Below are 13,673 nucleotides of genomic sequence, written 5' to 3'. Positions count from 1 at the left end.
AGATGTTTAGAGGATTGAGTTTCAAACTGTTTTCAGCCTAGTGTTATTTGAACTACTGCATCCTTTGCCAGCCAGATGTTTTGGAACTGGCTGATGGGAGTTGTAGTTCAAAATCTATGGAAGGCCAAGGATGTGCTACTGTCTCCATTAAAAAATGGCAGAAATGTGCCAGGGAGCCATGATGGGCGCAGTTTTCTGACGCTTGCCCTACACTTATTAAAGAACTTATCTTCCCCCAATTTTTCCAGGTTCACCTTGTGGTTGCCAAGCAACCACAGGAGATCCTTCATCCTCCACCCACCCAGGAAGTGACTCAGAGGCCCACACCTTCTGGTTGCTAAGCAACTACAAATAGGTTCTTCCTCCTCTGTTTACCTCCAGAGCTGTTACCTGGGGCATTGGAGGGTGGCCATAAGGAGACTGGGGAATGAGGTATATTGTCCATATATTTTTTTGCAAGGGAATCATGCCTTGACGCTAGGTACTATGGCACAGTAATGTGCAGGCAGGCCTGGTACCATGCGCCATGGGGTCTGTTATCCAAGTAGGCTGAGAAACTTCTGCAAGCGGCCCTTCGGCGTGAGCTTAAGAGAAGAGAATGGCATCTATCATACTGGATTAAACGCGAATCAGGATGAGGGGAGACGCAGGCCAGAAGGCGCATGGCACCACTGGTTCTCAGACCCAGGGCACAGGCAAGCAGATTCAAGTCTCTGTGCCCCACAATATTCTGACAAACCCTCAATAAACTAGGATTTCCGGGAATGCTTGGTGGTGGTGGTGGGGAACTGTGGCAGTTAAAGCGGTACAATAGTGCTTCAGATGTCTGGTGCGGATGTAGCCCTGATAGGGCTGGGAGAGAATCCTGCTTAAAATCCTGGAGAGCTGCTGCCAGTCTGAGTTGACAGCACTGAGGTGGAGGAGCCAACGGGCTGGTGCAGTAGAAGGCATCTTCCTCGGTTCCTATCCGGTGCGGACTTTGGTCTTTCAAATTTCAGCGGTGCCCAAAATTTGCCCCCCGCCTCTCACCTTCCATTCTGCTCAAATTGTGATCCCATAGTTGTGATGCGAATTCATCATGCAAAAGGCTGGGCTGGATTAATCCCTAGCTGGAATTAAGATTGCTGGAAGAAATATCAACAACCTCAGATATGCAGATGACACAACCTTGATGGCAGAAAGTGAAGAAGAATTAAAGAACCTTTTAATGAGGGTGAAAGAGGAGAGTGCAAAATATGGTCTGAAGCTCAACATCAAAAAAATGAAGATCATGGCCACTGGGTCCATCACCTCCTGGCAAATAGAAGGGGAAGAAATGGAGGCAGTGAGAGATTTTACTTTCTTGGGCTCCATGATCACTGCAGATGGTGACAGCAGCCACAAAATTAAAAGACTCCTGCTTCTTGGGAGAAAAGCAATGACAAACCTAGACAGCATCTTAAAAAGTAGAGACATCACCTTGCCGACAAAGGTCCGTCTAGTAAAAGCTATGGTTTTCCCAGTAGTGATGTATGGAAGTGAGAGCTGGACCATAAAGAAGGCTGATCGCCGAAGAATTGATGCTTTTGAATTATGGTGCTGGAGGAGACTCTTGAGAGTCCCATGGACTGCAAGAAGATCAAACCTCTCCATTCTGAAGGATATCAGCCCTGTGTGCTCACTGGAAGGACAGATCCTGAAGCTGAGGCTCCAATACTTTGACACCTCATGAGAAGAGAATACTCCCTGGAAAAGACCCTGATGTTGGGAAAGATGGAGGGCACAAGGAGAAGGGGACGGCAGAGGACCAGATGGTTGGACAGTGTTCTCGAAGCTACCAGCATGAGTTTGACCAAACTGCGGGAGGCAGTGGAAGACAGGAGTGCCTGGTGTGCTCTGGTCCATGGGGTCACGAAGAGTCGGATACGACTAAACAACTAAACAACAACAACAAAGTTGTGATGCCCTGCGGTGACCCCCTAAGCTCGGTGCTCAGTGCGCTGGAACCACTCGCTCTGCCCTAAATCTACCTCTGTTCCTATTCCTTGGAATCAGGGGTGCCAACTTGAATAAAATATTGGGGGGGGGGACAGATAGGCCCCGCCCCACATAACCGATCGCATGACGTGGTACCTGCATACCATTTGAATGGCAATGCCCATCAACTTTGGGGAGGCCCAGCCCCCTCAAATAATTTGTGTGTGTGTGTGGGGGGGTAAATCCCACTTTGGCCCCTAGGAGTTATGTACTAACCTTGGATCCTACATCAAAAGGCAAGTAGGATCCCAGAATGCAGCAATTGATTGGTTTGCAGGAGAAGACCAATCAGGCTCCAGGAAGAAGTTAATCAGCCTATTAGGCTGGTAGGATCGTAGAATGCAACAGCTGATTGGCCTGCAGGAAAAGACCAATCAGGCTCCAGGAGGGAAGCAGACTCAGCCAATCAGACAGGACTCATTGTGTAAATAATGTATATAAAAGCCTGAGGTTTGGGGGGCAATTCAATCACTGTTTTACAAGCTGTAATAAAGAGCATGAAATCACTACAGGACCCCAAGTATATTTCAAGTTGGTTCCTATGATTAGAATAAGGAGCATGGCGTGGGCTTGCTTTTTTTCCTGACCTACATAAAGCCTTTCTTTAGACGTAACTGGAGAGACGAGAGCCCACATGTGCAATTGATTGCCTTGCACTGGAGAAGCCATAATGATTAGATCACTTCAATGACCTGCCACGAAACGGTCTCCTTTTCCTACTGCGAGCAAAGGTCAAGTAGGAGGCACTTCCTGTCTTCGCTGGCTGACACGTGGCTGCCCTGTCGGCGACTCGTAATCTTCCAGGCCCGCAGCTTGGCAAACCCCTTTCTTTTAATCGAAGCAAGCTTTAGAGTGGTGTGTTGATGCGTGTGTGTGAACAATGCGAGGTATTAAGGAGAGGCCTGGCCAAATCAGCGCGAAGCCAAAAGGGTTTTAAAATAACCCAGCCGGCGGCAAAGGGAAATCTTTTCCGTATGGGCTGGGGAAAAGTGTCATCTGAAACTCTTTAAGGGAGTGTTTCCCCCTCGAAGGTTAGGCGTTTCTGCATCTCGGAGGAAGGTGGCATTGATCAGGAACTAACGGCAGCAGCGCTCTGGGGAACGGTTGTAACCCAGTGCATCTTGCGCAGAAGTTTCCTGGTTCATCCTCCGGCTTCTTCAGGCAGGACTGGGAGAGAATCCTGCCTGAAAAGGTGGAGTGCTGCTGCCAGTCAGTGCAAACAGCACTGAACTAGATAGACCAGTGGTCAGATTCATTGTAAGGCAGCTTGCTATGGTGCTGTGCCTTGCTTTGCAAGGAGTGTGGAGCTGCTGCTACAACTGGCAGCCTCGCATACCCTCCAGCACATCTCTGATGAAAATAAGGACGTCCTATTCCACAACAACAACAATTTTATTATTTATACTCTGCCCATCTGACTGCATTGCCCCAGCCACTCTGGGAAGATTCCAATATTTACATATATAAACGTAATACAGTGGATGCTCGGGTTGCAAATGTGATCTGTGTGGGGTGCACATTCGCAACCCGCAGCGTTCACAACCTGCAGCGTTTGCAACCGGCAGCAGCACATCTGCGCGTGCGTGGGTTGCGATTCGGCGCTTCTGCTCATGTGCAAAGCGTGATTTAGAGCTTCTGCGCATGCGCGACTGCCGAAACCCGGAAGCAAACCGTTCCAGTACTTGCGGATTTCGGCAGTCCGTAATCCAAAAAAACGCAACCTGAAATGGCTGTAACGTATGACTGTAAAACATTATAAAAAATTCCAGAGACAATAAAAATAATTTCAAAGGTCATAGAATGTTTATCAGAACTCTGGTGGAGCACTGAAGTTTGTTAGGTAGCTTTAGGCTCCGCCGAAGTCCTTCGCATTCTTGGCCCAGCCTACCTCACTAGGTTATTGTGGATTGCGTGGCGAGTTCCCACCCCCCACCAGGATAAATAAAGACACGAGACACCATAATATAAGGTTAATTGGGCGAATTAGGCCACAACTTTATTGAATTCAGGAATGAGAGGCATTGGCTTAGGCATTGGTCCTAACGACTATCCGGCTCCAGCCCATTTGCTGGAGACACGGGGAAGGGTTAACACTATATCGGGGGAGTCTCCTGCCGAGGCACGTCGACTAGGAGCTCCCCCGGGTCACCGCTCTGGGGCGTGCCTTTGGCCCTCACCTCCATAGGCTTCGGACAGGGCCACGCCCCCCGGAGTCCTTTAACGGACCACCCTTCGCTCACTGGGGGGAGGTGATGGCGTTCCTCCCCCCCACATCCTCTTAACCCCTTCTTACCAATGCCTACCGCCAATGCCAAGAAGTTGTGACGAGTTGCTACGAGGTAGGTGAAAAACCAAAAAGGCTAGAAATTGTCAATTGGGAAAAATTCCTACCATGCCCCTTGCAGCGACAGACCGAAGTCCATAGCAAAGTCAAAGACCTACCTAAAGCCCACTTAAAGGGAGGGAGGGTGGGAAAACGTGGGGGCTAGCCGGCAAAAAGAGGGCGAGCCCCCTCTGCGCCGGCCCTAAATAGGACAGGCCACGCCCCCCAGCCAGCTGATTGGCTGGCTGGGGGGCAGGCCCGGCCGGGATTCCCCTGCTCTCGCGGGGGCTGCAACCAGCCCCCGCTCACGTGGGGTGGGCGTGAAGCCCGCAACCCCACCTCCTGGGCAAGCCGGAAGTGGCTATACAGTAAATCAAGATCTAAACAGACTGCAACTTTCCTGCTTCCGGGGCTGTCTTCAGATGTCTTCTAAAGGCGGCACAGTTACTTATCTCCTTGATTCGGGGGTCACAAAGCTTCATACACTCTCTGATGGAAATACGTATGTCCTAAGGGAAAACGGGACATTCCAGGCTCAAATCAGAAACTGGGCTGTCTTCTGTAAATCCGGGGCTGTCCCTGGAAAAATAGGGACACTTGGAAGGTCTGGCCTCATGTGATGCTTCCGCCCTCAGTAGCCCTGACTCTGGCACAAGCAGGAGAAAGGCGTCTTGTAGGGACGTCAAGGGGCACACCCCTTTTTGCCTTATAATGTCAGATTCTGCCCTAAATGGGTAGCAGGGATGTGCACCTCTAAGGGAAGGCCCAGGTGCATAGAATTGTAGAGTTGCAGAGCTGGGATGTGGTTGGAACTGTTGTAAACAAAAATTGCCATTTTCCCTTATGGGGTATCCAAGAACCCATATAGAGTCCTTACGTAGGTTTCCTATTGGTAGGAGAAAATAACAGAGGCCAACCAGAGAATATTGAGAAGCAAAGCAGCTAGTAAGCCTGATCTTTATTGATCTGTTGCAACAGGGTCCTTACTCACCACACGAAGGAGGCAGGAAGAACCCAGAACAATGGCACGCAAGGCCTTATATAGACATTTGAAATTGCCACCCTGTAGATCAAGACCACCCCCAGAAACATTATACATACATCACAGAAGGGGTGTAACCTAAGACCACCCCTCGGATACATCATACCTACATCACAGAAAAGGCGGTCTAAAACAGAAATTTGAATGTTGTTTTTCTCCTGTCATTGTTTATCTCCTGTCTGGCAGGTTACTTGATTGGATTGCTTGGGGAGCCTGGCCAGTCTTTTGTAATGATAAATACTTAGTTCCTGGGCCAGGTCACAGGCTCACACCCTATTCAAACACAGACATACCCTTAAGACAGGATTTGTGAAGGAAAAGACAATGGGGAGGCTTTTCCATTTTCCTTTGACCTTGCAGAGAAAACATTTGGTCAGTTTGGGACAGTTTGGGAATAAAAAATGGTTCCAGGTCGGTCTTCCTGTGCTGATCTATGTACGTGCTTGGTTGGTACACTTATGAACACTGAACATATATCTAAGACCTCAGAATTCCTATCACAGAACCTAAGAATTGCTTTGGCAGAAGTTTATAAGATGAGGCCTGGCATGGATAAAGGAAAGTATTCTCTCTCTTCCTCATCACACTAGATCTCATGGATGTCCATTGAAGCTGGATGTTGGAAGATTCGAGACAGATAAAAGAAAGTTTTGCACAATATGTATTTTTTGTTGGAACCTTAGTTCAACAAAGGCCCTGTGTAGTTTTGAGAAAGGCAATGCCTCAAGGTAATGGGGCCTTGAATGGTTCACCTTAACTTTTAATATTTAAAACAATTGCATTTCAATTATCTCCTTCCTTGGAGGTGTTGCAGGAATTTATGTATAGGTTGGGGGGGGTTGCCCCTCCAGCAGATATCATGCACATGCAGCCCACTACCAAAATCAGCACAATCACTTTTGTGACTTTTGTGATTTGTCCCCATAAAACACTTCATCACAGTTTCTTCCTATCTATTCAAAGGGCCTTTGCTGCAGGATACCAGATGTAACAATTCGCTGATAAATGTATCTATGCACTGGCTCACTGGGGAAACTTCAGAAATTCATATAGACATGTGAGCTCAGCTACTCAGCAGCTCCTCTGCCTGAGTGATAATTCCTGGCATCCTGATATGTGAGTGCCAGACAGGTAGCCATTCCAGAAATAACAAACCCAGATGAAGACAAAAGGGTGTGATTCACTTGGCTGGGAAACAGGGAAATGTAAATATTTCTTTTGTTACACTTGCTGGGTGTTTTGTGGCGGGCAAGGAGAACCATAGGGCAGGGTCCAGGATGCTCAGATTACTGCTACCAGAACTCCCCTTTCATGATGTAACCATGATGTAGTTTGGGGGGTGTAACATGGGGATTAAAGGTAAAGGTAAAGGTACCCCTGCCTGTTACGGGCCAGTCTTGACAGACTCTGGGGTTTGTGCGCCCATCTCACTCTATAGGCCGTGGGCCAGCGCTGTCCGGAGACACTTCCGGGTAACGTGGCCAGCGTGACAAAGCTGCATCTGGCGAGCCAGCGCAGCACACGGAACGCCGTTTACCTTCCCGCTGGTAAGCGGTACCTATTTATCTACTTGCACCCGGGGTGCTTTCGAACTGCTAGGTTGGCAGGCGCTGGGACCGAGCAGCGGGAGCGCACCCCGCCGCGGGGATTCGAACCGCCGACCTTTCGATCGGCAAGCCCTAGGCGCTGAGGCTTTTACCCACAGCACCACCCGCGTCCCTATAACATGGGGATTAGCAGGTAATAAAAGTTTGGGGGCTCTTTTGTTCAGGACTTCCATCTTGCTTCATCTTGCAGTGAGTTGAAGTCCTGTCGTGAGATTTTCAATAAAGACCAAGCCTACTGGCTGCTGTTTTGCTCCCATTTTCCTGGTTGGTGTCCTTGCTTTTTTGTCCAAGGGAGCCCTCGGACTTCTCTGTTAACAGTTGTTCTTAAGGAGAGGCTGGACGGCCACCTGTCATGTATGATCAAGATGACATCCCTGCATTGCAGGGGGCTGGACTAGATGACCCTTCCAACTCTACAATTCTATGATTCAGGTTTAATTTGGAGGCTCCTATGTGTTTTATATCGCTGTGTTATGCCCTGGTGAACTGCCTTGATTTTCTTTGGGAAATCAGGTGGGATAAGTAGTATTGTTTGGCTGGTGTTCGGAAAGAAAAGGTTTCTAAATGCTGAGTGGGTTCCAAGGGAGCCAGGTGAAAATAAACAGTGAGCAACAGAACCTGCTGCACTGGTGCAACCCTACACCCCAAGAGTAGATTATATCAACCTCCTCTAATGGGATTTCAGCCCTCTGGACAGGCCAGTCCCACAACCCTCCCTCCCTCCATGCGTCACCACAGTCAAAGGTGTCAGCACAAACTGCTGCTGGGCCTGGCAATCATAGTGATGTGGCTCTGTGGCACCAAGAAGTAACTTGGCTCCAGGCTGTGCCCTTAGGCGGTGCTTATGCTGAGTCAAGCACCAGGTGTCCATTGGCGCAAGCACAGCTGAACACTTTGAGAGACACAGAGCGGACGACTTTTTGTTCCTTCTCTGTCTCCGTCTCCAAAGCAGCTTGTCACCAGGACCTGTCTTGCGAGACTTTAGAGGGCTACGCCCAAAGAATCCTGTCTGCTCTCTGACCCTCTAGCTGTTCTTTCTACCTGGACAGCTGCACCCAGCTTGTCTCTGCATTTCAGCAACTTCCTTTCCTGTCCTGCTGGGGTTGTTGGTTCCAGCTCTTGCGACAAGCTGCGCCTAGACTGTCAGTGGGGACAGACTATCACCAGAGCACAACTCTGGTCTCAAAGCCTTGCACTGGCTGGCCATGTGCTTTGGGGGGCAGGTTCAAGGTTCTTGTATTAATTCACAAGTCCCTTAACAACTTGGGTCCAGGACACCCGAAGAGACCAAAGGACTGGAGGACAAGTCCAAGGAATGGGAACAAACTGGACCAAAGGTCGGCCCAGGAAAACTCTGGAAAAACAAAAACACATTTTCTTGGAGCCAAAACATTGAAGATGGGTCTCCCTGGGGGGGGGGGGGGTGTGTTTACTACAAAACAGGCCGGCTGCAAACAGGGCCATTGGATTGACACTGCTTACATCATCAAGAAATCTCTTCCCAGGCCCTGGAGCTGTTTTGCAACAGCTTTTAAAATGATCCCTTTTCATCTTAATAAACAATTGATTGAAAGATGTACAAATGTGCATGTGGTGCTTCAGAAAAGGAACAGAAGAACTGGGTGGGCCAGCTGAAAGTCAGGTTGGCCGGGAGAGAATGAGAGCTGACCGAGGGTTTGACTTGAAGAATGCACATCTGTCATGCAGGCAGCAACGCTGGGCTTGTTCCGACGGTGGAAAACCCACGCTGGCCTCTCTTGAAGTGTGACGTCTGCCTCTCTCCATCTTTATACCTTTTCCCCGTCTCAGCTGTTTGTGACATCATTCTTGGCAATGCTAGAGATGATTGCGAATCAGAGGGGCATGTCTGAGTGAAGAATGAAACTTTCTTCAAGCGCTTCAGTGCTATAAATAAGGAGAAGCTTCAGATATCAAGGCGGCGCCATTTTCCTTCTAAACTTCCCCCCTGCCCTGGAGGAATCACTGACGGTTTGAAATTCTGGTAGGATCGGTAGGGAGCAGGTATCATGTCATTTGCAAAATGCTGCTTAGCACCGCAAGGTAAAACAGATGATCTCCTCGGCCTCAATACACCATCATCCCAACTAGTACTAGCCGCACATTTCACCAGTATCAAGCTAGCTCGCCTGGTTTCTGATTCCTATGGGTGTGCTCATGTTGCCAGTTTATTGCTGGAATTACTGGGATCACTGCAGGCTTTGCTCTTGCTGCTGTAGCGTTTGCACCAGACGGCAGTAGCCTGGTGCTACATTTGATTCCCTGCTCCTGTCGCTGCAGAATTTGCTCCAGACAGCGCTGGTTTGGTGTCATATTTTCTTCTCAGCCCGAGGAGGGAGCAGAAAGAGTTCACTCTACAAGTGCCAGCGTGGACCATACAGAAGAAGCAAAGTATTTTCATACCAGGACAAACGACTGCTGTTTGATAAGGTAGGTAACAGATATAGGGCACTTCCAGCCCGTTTGGGGTGGGATTCAGTCATGCACTGGTATATTCGGGTTGCACAATTAAAGCCGATTTGGAGCTGCTGTTTTGCCAAAAGGTTGGGCTTTTTGCTATAAGGAACGCAACGGTTGGGAGAACTGCAGAATAGCACCTGCTCTGATGCAATGTCATCTAGCCTCTCTGCAAACAAATCAGAACAAATGCTCCTTAAATAGCCAACAGCTTCTAATCTCCCTGCAAACAAATCATGCTGAATGCTCAATGAACAGGATGCCTGGAACTGTCCTGTAGTTGGTAAGACTACTATCCTGCTAATACTTTCTTGGGGGTAGGGAAACGGGAAACTGCCTTATATAGAGTCAGGTCAATGCTCCACCTAGCTATACCAAACTGGAAACAGGTCACCAGAAGAGGACATTTCCAGAACTACTTGGACATGCCAGGAATGAACTGGGGGACTTATTTTTAATGCAATGCAGGATGCTCTACCGCTGAGCTATGGTCATTGGTTGAGTTCGGCAGGACTTACTTCCAAGGCTTGCGCTGCAAGAGCGTGGGCTGAGACACAAAGTCTTGGGTTCAAATCTCAGCAAAATGAAATGCAGCTTGGGCCCATGAAGATTTACCTGGAAGGAAATCCCACTGCATTCAGCAATACTATTTGCACAGAAATCCTAAGTATATTTATGTAGTAATTGACATTAAAGGTAAAGGACCCCTGACAGTTAAGTCCAGTCATGAACGACTCTGGGGTTGCGGCGCTCATCTCGCTCTATAGGAAGCCGGCATTTGTCCACAGTTTTCTGAGTCATGTGGCCAGCATGACTAAGCCGCTTCTGATGAACAAGAGCAGTGCATGGAAACGCCGTTTACCTTCCAGCCAGAACAGTGGCTATTTATCTACTTGTACTTTGACGTGCTTTCAAACTGCTAGGTGGGCAGGAGCTGAGACCGAGGAATGGGAGCTCAATCTGTTGTGGGGATTCGAACTGCCGACCTTCTGATCGGAAAGTCCTGGGCTCAGTGGTTTAGACCACAGTGCCACCCGCATCCCTAGTAAGTGACATTAGGCAAACCATTATCTAAGCTGCAATTCCTCCCCACCTCCACCTCCACCTCTATAGCATGGTGGTAATTGTGCTAGCCTACCTTACAGGACAGTTGTAGATTACTGTCTGTAAGATGTTTGGAATAGTTGAAGGACTCTAAATATAAGTCAGCTAGATTTGCGGGACTACAAATAATGGCAGGCATTTGATTTTTTTTAAAAAAACTTGGCCTCATCGCTTGCCTGCTTCCTCAAGGTTCCTCCAGAGAATCAAGTGCTTCAGTTTGGGGACCTGCAAAAATCTGTTTTAGATCTGCATGGAATTCTCTTCAAATCAACTTAGCTGCCAATGGAAATAAGCCATCCACCTGTATGAAAAAATAATAACCTTTCATTGGTTCTGGCAAGCACAACGACTCATTTTATGCTGCCTGAAAGGGTTTTGGCACTGAACTGTTTTAGAAAAGAGAAATGACGACTTTGTATTCAGCAGAGTCCTAACAATTTTGTCGTTTGTGTACTAATGCATGCTTTTTGCTAAGATAAAAATCTGAGAATTAAGAAATTCCTTTGGTTACACTGTGGAGTTTGAGGAGGTCAGGGTGATGTGGCAATGGGATGGCCAACTCACATCCCGCAATGTTGCGTCTTGTACACACCCAGATTTTTCCCATCCCTCAAACTGGGATTCAAGACACCACTCCTTACCTGATAAGCATCCTTCCTGTTAGAAGATGAGGCTACCTTCAAAATGTGATTGGTTTTCTCTCCCAGTTTGCATAAGCACACTGTCAAACAATGCACATTTATGCCAAGGCTGTGCATGCTCCCATTTACTCTGCATCCAGTGTGCTCACACCGTTGGTTTGTGGCACTGTGTCCACACAGCATCAGCCACAACCCACATCTATCCTGTATCTCAAGAAATGCTGTGTTCTGATGCATCCCACCCTCTTTCCCAAATGACCTTTGATCGGAGTTGAAAATGTAAGCAATATGAAGACACCCATACTACTTCTTCGCCCACTGGTGTGGATAGACAGTGGGTGACTTGAAAACACATCAAACTGTACCGATGTCTATCATGATGTGCAATTGCTATTTGAAACACAGCGTGAAAAACTCCCTGACCTCCTTGCATTTATGCCGGTAATGTGTGCGTAGTCCAAAGATGTTTTGACAGCAACTTCCTTTTTTTTGAATCTGTTGTGCATACATCTGCAGGGGAAAGAAGGAGTCCCTCTAACAGTGAACTCAGGCCAACAGGACTGGAGCCAAAATGGGGCCAGTAAGAAACAAGAGGGTCTGCTTAAGAGAAGTACAAAAAGTCTTTGAAAAAGACCTAAGCGGGCAAAAATCTCCCCAAAAGGAGCCCAGCAAGGACTGATCACGCCCCGTAGCCACAGAATGTTAACTGTCGGTTGGAAAAGAAAAAATAGAAAAGGCATGTATGCAATGGAATATCCTGGAGAAGGGCCTGCCTTGCCTGGAACCCTGAACAGGAGAATAAGAGAATCATACAATTGTAGAGTTGGAAGGGACCACGAGGGTCATCTAGTCCAACCCCACCAGGCAGGAATCTTTTTGTCCAACATGTAGCTTGAACCCCAAACCCCGAGATAGAGTCTCATGCTATGCTGACTGAGCTAGCCCAGGTTCAACTCTTCTTAAAGATAAAGGGACCCATGACGATTACGTCTGGTTGCGGACGACTCTGGAGTTGCGGCGCTCATCTTGCTTTACTGGTCAAGAGAGCCGGCGTACAGCTTTCGGGTCATGTGGCCAGCATGACTAAGCCGCTTCTGGCGAACCAGAGCAGCGCACGGAAACACGGCTTACCTTCCCGCTGGAGCGGTACCTATTTATCTACTTGCACTGGTGTGCTTTCGAACTGCTAGGTTGGCAGGAGCAGGGACTGAGCAACGGGAGCTCACGCAGGGATTCGAACCGCTGACTTTCTGATCGGCAAGCCCTAGGCTTTGTGGTTTAACCCACAGTGCCACCCGCGTCCTCTTCTTAGGTGAGGATAAATGGCAACATTTTGCTGCAGATCCTGCTGTTAAACTTCTGTTTTTAAAAACAGACATAGGGCAAACTCATCACATGCTAAGAGGCACTTGTCCTTAGGTCCTTTCTTTGGTAGGAAACACACTTTGAATGAAGTGTGATGTAATAACTGGAGCGCACTGTGTTTGGATGCCAGAAACCCGAGATTCAACTTCCTCCTCGGCTCTGACGCTTGAAGAGTGAGTCACTCTTTCTCTGCCTAACTTCTTTGCAGGCTTCTTACTAGTACAAAACGTTGCTCTGAGGTCCTTGAGAAACAAGCAACAGATGTAACAAACAAAGAACTGGTTCTGCCCAAGGGAATGGCACTTTGTGCATGCTCTGATGCTGTATCCTTGGGTCTTTTTCTTTCCTCTAGGAGGGAGAAACAAAATCCCACTTAGAGGATAGTCAGTGAGAAGGATGTGCTCTGAGCCACCAGGTCCTTAGGTCGTTTTCTGGCGAGGAGAAAAAACATTTATGGGAAAGGCATCTTTGCATGTGCCCTGCCTGAGTCAGACATAGGTGGGCAGACTTCAAACCTACTGGATATTTTTTGTTACTAGATCATTGAGATTCCCTAGCTGGATGCAGGTGGAAAACAGCAGTGGGGTATATTCTTAGAATTATAGGGCAGGGTGCCTCTGAAGAGCGTCAGAGCTGAGTGCACAGTCCGGTCCTGCAAAAACCCACTCCTGGTTTTCACAGCAAGCTTTCCACCTTCAGAGGAAGACTATTTTGCTGCTGCTTTTTCATTGGAATGGCTGATTTATTCTGAAATTACCTGAAATTGCTTGATCTGAGGCACCTACTCAGCTCACACAACATGGTAAAATCAGAGTTAATGATTTACCACGATGTAAATGCACTGATCTTGGTCACTTTACTCTCTAGTAAAGTGACCAAGTAAAGTCTAGTAAAGTAAAGTCTAGTAAAGTCTAGGGACGCGGGTGGCGCTGTGGGTAAAAGCCTCAGCGCCTAGGGCTTGCCGATCGAAAGGTCGGCGGTTCGAATCCCCGCGGCGGGGTGCGCTCCCGTTGCTCGGTCCCAGCGCCTGCCAACCTAGCAGTTCGAAAGCACATCAAAGTGCAAGTAGATAAATAGGGACCGCTTACTAGCGGGAAGGT

Source organism: Podarcis bocagei (assembly GCF_964188305.1).
Source record: "Podarcis bocagei genome assembly, chromosome: 9".
Lineage (NCBI taxonomy): Eukaryota > Metazoa > Chordata > Lepidosauria > Squamata > Lacertidae > Podarcis > Podarcis bocagei.
This window is presented reverse-complemented; position numbering follows the sequence as displayed.